Below are 8,360 nucleotides of genomic sequence, written 5' to 3' on the forward strand. Positions count from 1 at the left end.
AAACCCCGTCTCTACTAAAAATACAAAAACTAGCCGGGCGAGGTGGCGGGCGCCTGTAGTCCCAGCTACTCGGGAGGCTGAGGCAGGAGAATGGCGCAAGCCTGGGAGGCGGAGCTTGCAGCGAGCTGAGAGCTGGCTACTGCACTCCAGACCCGGCGACAGAGCGAGACTCCGCTTCAAAAAAAAAAAAAAAAAGAAAGAAAACAAAAACAAATTAATAACTGAAAACAGGCCAACTATATAAAGAGATTTAGACATGGGAATGCTGGATGCTCAGAGACCTGCAAACATAGACAACTCCAAAATGTTTTCTGCACGAATATCTCCTATATGGCATATTACAGTTAAACTGTGAAAAGTCAAAGACAAAGAGATAATTCTAAAAAACAGCAAGACAAAAGCATCTAGTCACATAAAAGGGAACCCCTATCAGACTAATGCAGATTTTCCAAAAGAAACATTACAGGCCAGGACAGAATGAGATGATATATTCAAAGTGGTTAAAAAGAAAACCTGTTAGCCAAGAATACTACATGCAGCAAAATTATCCTTTATAAATGAAAGAAAATAAAATCTTTCCCAGACAAGAAAATGGAGGAAATGAATCACCACTGAACTTGCCCTGCAATAAATACTTAAAGGAATCCTACACCTGGAAGTGAAAGGATCATATCTGCTACCATAAAAATACATTAAAGTTTAGAACTTATAAAAGTTTAAAGCATGCAAATGAGGAAAAGGAAGGACTCAAATGTTACCACCACCATTGCAGAAACCAATAAACTGCAACAATAAACAATCAGAGAGAAAGAAAGGAACAAAGAATATACTAAAAAACAGAAAATAATTAACACATGACAAGGAAAAGTCTACACCAATCAGTAATAACCTTGAATGTTAACAGATTAAATTTTCCATGTCAAAGGTATAGAATAGCTGGATGGATAAAAAATGCACCAACTATACCCTGCCTACAAGAAATTCACTTCACCTGTAAGGACACGGATATAGTCTGGATATTGTCCCCTCTAAATCTCATGTTGAATTGTAATCCTTAATGTTGAAGGTGAGGACCGGTGGGAGGTGTTTGGATCATGAGGGAAGATTTGTCATGGCTTGGTGCTGTCTTTGTGATAGTGAGTGAGTACTCACTATCTCTCTCTCACTGCGAAAAATACATGGCACTTCCCCATGCACCCTTTTGTGCCCACTCCTGCTATGTGACATATGCTGCCCCTTCACCTTCTGCCATGATTGTAAGCTGCCTGAGGCCTCACCAGAAGCAGATGCTGGTGCTATGCTTCCTGTACAGACTGCAGAACCATGACTCAATTAAGTTTCTTTTCGTATAAATTACCCAGTCTGAGGTATGTTTTTACAGCAATACAAGAATGGTCTAATACAGACACTATAGTTGGAAAGTGAAGGAATGGAAAAAATATTTTCTATGCAAGAGGAAACCAAAGGGAGCAAAGGCAGCTGTACTTTCATTAGATAAAATAGACATTAAGTCAAAAAGGTAAAAAAGAGAAAGGAAAAACTAAGGTCATTATATAATAATAAAAAGATGAATTATGCAAGAGGATATAACAATTCTAAATATATATGCAATCAACATTGAACCACTCAGATACATAAAGCATAGATCAGTAGTTCTAAAGGGAGAGACAGACTCCACTATAATAACAGTTGGGGACTTCAGCACCTCACTCAGCATTAGATAAATTATCTAGACAGAAACTCAACAAGGAAACATTACATTTAAATGGAACTTTAAATCAAATGAATGTAATAGACATTTGCAGAATAATTTATTCAACAACTACACAATACATCTTCATCTCAACAGTACATGGAATATTCTCCAGGAAAGATCATATACTAAGCCACAAAACAAGTTTCAACAAATTTTAAAACTCAAAATTATATAAAATATCTTCTCAGGTCACAATGGATTAAGAACACTAAAAATCAGTATCAAGAGGAATTTTGGAAACTAAACAAATACGTAAAAATCAAACAATATGCTCCTGAATGACCACTGGATCAAGAAAGAAATTAAAGTGGAAATCAAAAAATTTTTTGAAACAAATGAAAATGAAAACACAAGATACGAAAACTTACGAAGCATAGCAAAAGCAGTGTTAATACAAAAGTTTGTAAGCAATACAAAACACCTTCAAGAACAAAGCAAGTTCAAAATTAGTAAGAAGGAAAGAATAATAAAGATTAGAGCAAAACTAAAAAAAAATAAAGACTACAAAAATACAAAAGTTCAATGAAAACAAAGCATGGCTTTTGAAATGATAGAAAATCAATTAAGCATTCATTAGACTAACCAACAAAAACAGAGCAAATACTCAAATGAACAAAATAAGATATAAAAAAGGAGGTATTAAAAGTAATATAATAGTGTATTAGTCAGGATCCTCTAGAGGGGCAGAACTGATAGGATATATGCATATATGAAAGGGAGTTTATTAAGGATAATTGACTCACAAGATCATAAGGTGAACTCCCATGATAGAACATCTGCAAGTTGAAGAGATAGGAAGCCAGTAGCTCAGTCCGAGTCCCAAAACCTCAAAAGTAGGAAAGCTGACAGTGCAGCCTTCAGTCTGTGGCTGAAGGTCTGAGAGCCCCTGGCAAACCACTGCTGTAAGTCCAAGAGTCAGAAAGCTGAAGAACTTGGAGTCTGATGTTTGAGGGCAGGACGCATCCAGCACAGGAGAAAGATGAAGGCTGGAAGACTCAGCAAGTCAGCTACTTCTACCTTCTTTTGCCTGCTTTTTCTAGCTGCACTGGCAGCTGATTGCATGGTGCTCACCCACATTGTGGGTGGGACTTCCTGAAGGTGGGTTTTTCTCTCCGAGTCCACTGATTTAAATGTTAATCTCTTCTGGCAATACCCAGAAACAATACTTTACATCCTTCAATCCAATCAAGTTGATGAGATCAAGCATCACACACAGAAACACAAAAGATCATCAGAGACTATCATGAGCAACTACACACTAACAAACTGGAAAACCTAGATAAAATGAATAAATTACTGAACGCATAAAATCTAATCAAGATTGAACCCAGAAAAAAAAAAAAATAGAAAACCTGAAGAGACCAGTAATGAATAATGAGATTGAATCAGGAATTCAAAAATGTCCCCCAACAATGAAAAGCCTAGGAATGTGTGGCTTCACTGCCAAATTCTAACAAACTCATACAGAAGAGCTAACACCAGTTTTCCTCAAACTATTCCAAAAAAAGAAGAGCAATGAATTCTTCCTAATTCAGTCTGTGAGGCTACCTGAACCCTGATACCAAAATCAGACAAAGAAACAACAGATAAAACTAAGGGCTAATAACCTTGATGAACACAGATGCAAAAATACTCAACAAAATACTGAAGAAAACCCAACTGAACAGCATATCAGAAAGATCATTCACTATTATCAAGTGGGATTCATTCTAGGAATGCAAGGATGGCTTAACATACAGAAATTGATAATTGTAATAGATCATATTAATGTAATGATATGATGCATGTCAATGTAATGAACAAGACAAACCATAAAATCATATAAATAGATGCAGAAAAAGAATTTAATGAAATTTAATATCCCTTCATGATAAAAACTCTAAACAAACTAGGCACAGAAGGAACATGCCTCAATGTAAGAAAGTTCATTGATATCGTTTAAGTGTTTGTCCCCTCCAAATCTCATGTTGAAATGTGATCCGTAATGTTGAAAGTGGAGCCTAGTGGGAGGTGTTTGGGACTTGGGTGGTGATCCTTCATGAATGGCTTGATAACCCTCTTGTAAATAAGTTCTCACTCTATTAGTTCATGCAAAATATAGTTGTTTAAAGGAGCTTGGCATCTCTCTTACCCCCTCCTCTTGCCATGTGACATTCTGCTTCCCTTCACCTTCTGCCATGATTGTAAACTTCCTGAGGCCCTCACCAAAAGCAGGTGCTGGCACCATGCTTCCTGTATAGCCCGCAGATCCATGAGCCAAATAAACCTCTTTTATTTACAAATTATCCAGCCTCAGGTCTTTCTTTATAGCAATGCAAAAGTGATTAACACAGAAAATTGGTACTGAGAAGTGGGGCATTGCTATAAAAATACCCAAAAATGTGGAAACCCTTTGGGACTGGGTAATGGCAAAAGTTGGAAGAGTTTGGAGGTCTCAAAGGAAGACAGGATGATGAGGGGAAGTTAACTTCTTAGAGACTGGTGAAGTGTTTATGACCACAACGCCGAAAGAAATATGGACAAAAGAGGCCAGGCTGACAAGGTCTCATATGGAAATGATCTTATTGGGCACTGGAGCAAAGGTCACCTTTGTTACAACTTAGCAAAGAACTTTGCTGCATTGTGTTCATGTCCCAGGGCTTGGTAGAAGGTTGAACTTAAGAGTGATGACTTAGGGTCTCACTAAGTCAGAGGAAAATTAATAAGCAGCGTAGCACTCAAGAATTGGAATGGCTACTTTTAACAAACTATGATCAGATACAGGAGCAAAGGAATGACTTAAAGTTGTATATTAGTCTGTTCTCACACTGCTATAAAGAACTACCTGAGACTGGGTGATTTATAAAAAAACGATTTTTAACTGACTCATAGTTCCATAGGCTGTACAGAAAGTATGGCCGGGGAGGCCTCAGGAAACTTTCAGTCATGGCAGAAGAAGAAGCAGGCATGTCTTACATGATCAGAGAAGGAGGAGGAGAGCAAAGCAGGAGGTGTTACACAATTTTAAACAACCAGATGTTGTGAGATCTCACTATCACAAGAACAGCAAGGGGGAAATTTGCCGCCATAATCCAATCTCCTCCCACCAAGCCATTCCACCAACACTGGGGATTACAATTCGACACGAGATTTAGGTGGGGACACAAATCCAAACCATATCAAATTGGAACTTATATTTAAAAAGGAATCAGAGTGTAAATCTGCATGCTGGCCTTGGGTAGAGAAGGAAAGATCATTTTCAGGGAAGGAATTCTAGAGGCTTGTGTAGCAACCACTTATTAGAGAAACTAACACGAGTAAATGGGAGCCAAGTACTAATACCTAAGACAAAGTGGAAAAGGCCTCAAAACATTTTAGAAATTTTCAGGCTTCTCCTTCCACCAGAGGTTCAGAGGGCTTGTATGAAGGAATGGTTTTGAAGGTGAGGCTCCAGGATATCACTGCCCTGAACCACCTCTGGAGGTTGCTCCCTGTATCCTTGCTGCTCCAGCTCTAGCTATGACTCAAGGGGCCCCAGGTACAGATAAGGCTGCTGTTTTGGAGGGGGCAACCCATCATCCTTGTCAGTTTCCACATAGTAGTAAGTCTGCAGGTGCAGAGAATGCAACAGTGATGGAGGTTTGGCAGCTTCCACATGGATTTCAGAGTATGTATGGGAAAGCCTGGGTGCTCAGGCAGAAGCCTGCTACATTAGCAGAGTCCTTGCAGAAAGGCTGTACTAGGGTAGCGCAAGGAGGAAATGTGGGCTTGGGGCGCCCACACGGAGTCACCACTGGGGCACTGCCTAGTGGAGCAGTGGAAGAAGGTTTACTACCCTCCAGATCCAAAATAGTAGAGCCAGTAGCAGCAGGCACCCTCAGTCTGGAAAAGCCGTAGGCACTCAATTCCAGCCCATCAAAGCAGCCATGAGGGATGTACCCTGTAAATCCACAGGGGTGGAGATGCCTAAGGCCTTGAGAACACACACTTTGTACCACTGCCCTGGATGAAGAACATGGCGTCAAGAATTATTTTGGAGGTTTAAGGTTTAATTACTGCCCTACTGGGTTTCAGACTTGTGTCTGGCCTGTAGCCCCTTTCTTTCAGCTGATTTCCTCAGCAAAATAACATGGGAATGGGAATTTGTCAAAATTCTTAACACTTTACAAAGTGCCAGTAATTCAAAATGAAATATTTGCTTTTTCCATCTCCTCTCTTGAAACAACATGGTTGTGTATACAAGTAAGTAATTAAAATAAGTTGCTACCCAGATCATTGAGTGTGTCATACTATTAATGTAAGGCAAGAAATTAAGGAGAAAAGAATTAGCTCTGATGAGCAAGTTGTATAAACTCATGTGTTGGACTGCCCCAATTCAGGTCCCAGTTTAGTCATTTCTTAGCTGTGTGACTTCGGGCAAGTTACTTCATTATGTCTCAATTTTCTCATTTGTAAAACAAGGAAAATAATGGTCTCTATGTTATAAAGTGGGAGAGAGGACTAAATGGTAGAATTTATGTAAAGCACTTAGTACAGTGCCTGGCACACAGTATGAATGCAATAAATGGTAGACATTACTATTATTATTTCCCGCAGGAGACATCTCATGATAAGCAAATAATTACTCATGTCATATGAGTCTTTATGACTCTTGCCGCTCTTTTGGCCCACGGCTGCTCACATTGAGGCTTAACTTGGAAAGGGAGGCCCATTTTAACTTTGCAATTCGACCTTCCCTGGTGTTAGCCCAATGACAGTGATGGCATTTTATACTTATGGAATAGCTATTTGTGTCAGTTTCTGTCTTCTTGATAGATTCCAACTGCTGCTTGGAACATATGCTGTTGTGGGTATTAGAACAGGAAACCAGCAAGATCTATTTTGATACAAAGGTTAGGGAGCAGTGTGACTTTTATTTGGCAATATAGTAATATTTAACCTTAACAGTTTTTACTTCTCTTATTGCCATAATATGTGAATAGTTCCAAATAGATATAATGGAGTAGGGAAATAACTGTATAAATAGCTCTAAATCAAATCAACACATATTTACAAAACTTGTACTATACTAGGTGCTGTTGAGAATACATATGTGTATAAGACATGACCCTTTCCCCTAGGGAACTGATGATCTGGTTAAAGAGAGAATAAATATAGGTATGCATAGAAACGTTATGTAACAAATACTGAAGTCTCAGTGTCAGTTGCAAAAATATAAACCGTTCTAGCACAGAGGGAACACTTTTATGAGCCCTTAATGGAACTATGTGGCTAGAGGAGAGAAGGGGAAGTAATACTCAAGTATGGAGATATATGAGAATATACATATGAACAAATAGGAAGTATAAGTTTAGCTGGATCTGGAATTTTCTTTGGGAGATATCTGGAATCTAAATCACAAATAGGTCTTAAGGGTAAGATTGTGAAGAACCTTGCAAGTCACAATAAGGAATGTGAACTCTGTTTCTATAATTGAAAGCCACTGAAGGCTTTGGAGAAAAAGATGAATAGGAGGAAGGTGAAAATTTAAGGAAAAAAATGACTGGAACTGTATTTGTAGGAAGAAAAAGCAAGAATCAGGTTTACCAGTATGGACATTATAAAAGGAATCTGAGGCCATTGGATGAGAAGAACAATAAGGTTGCAATGGAAGAGTTAATACAACGTCCTGACTGATTGGATGAGGAAGCCAAAGAAAAATATGAGACAAAATTCCTGATTATTTTTGAACCTTGGAAACTCTTAAGAAGTTGCAAACAAATGTAGGAGTTAGAAAGTTTGAGCTGTGTTCAGTTTGTTTTGTTTATGAGTTTTCTCTTGTTTTTTGGAGATCAAAAGTTGAGTCAAAGTTATAATAGTTAGAGGCAATAATGTGGAAGTAGATAGAACTCATGAAAAAGTAGAACTTAGAATCTGGAGAGTTATCCTTAGTGGTGGCATTTGAAAGCGTTAAGTATAATGGAACTAAGCAAGGAGGAAGAGTCTATGGATGAAGACCAAACCTTGAGTAGCATCCACATCTTAAAGAAGCTGGCAGAGGAGAGAGCCACTGTCAGCTATCTTCTGTGGGTTAAAAAATGTGGGTAAAGAATATTCTCAGTCAATTTACCATTTCTTCCTGATTACCAGGAAGCCCAAAATTCATTTGGTGCAAAAACAGAATACTTGCCCAAATACATCCCCCTCTTTCCTAAAGATTTCAGATTTCTTTTTTTAGTTTTATTTTATTCCCCCTTCCTTTACTTGTGCATCTATATTTTAAGTCAATGCAAACCTTTTGTGATAATAGGCAGGATATAAATAACAGACAAAGAAAGATAGGTGTCATAAAACCATGAGATGAGACAATTCAAAGAAGGTGGATTTCTCTAATAGTTTCAAATGCTGTAGGAATACAGAGTCAGCACTGAAAGACAGCCTTGCATTTGGCAACTAAGAAACTGTGTGACTTCAGGAATAAATAAAATATTGAAAAAACTTAGGGTTGGGATGGCATTGCCAAAGAAGGGCAAAGCTTGTGCTAGGGAATAAAAAATTGGAATAAAACATTATACAAAGTACCACAAATAAAATATTTTGAGATTTCTACCTTAAAATCAGGTTTTTATAACATCAAATACTCTCA

The sequence above is a fragment of the Rhinopithecus bieti genome, unplaced genomic scaffold (assembly GCF_001698545.2).
Source record: "Rhinopithecus bieti isolate Rb0 unplaced genomic scaffold, ASM169854v2 scaffold_24953, whole genome shotgun sequence".
Taxonomy (NCBI): Eukaryota; Metazoa; Chordata; class Mammalia; order Primates; family Cercopithecidae; genus Rhinopithecus; species Rhinopithecus bieti.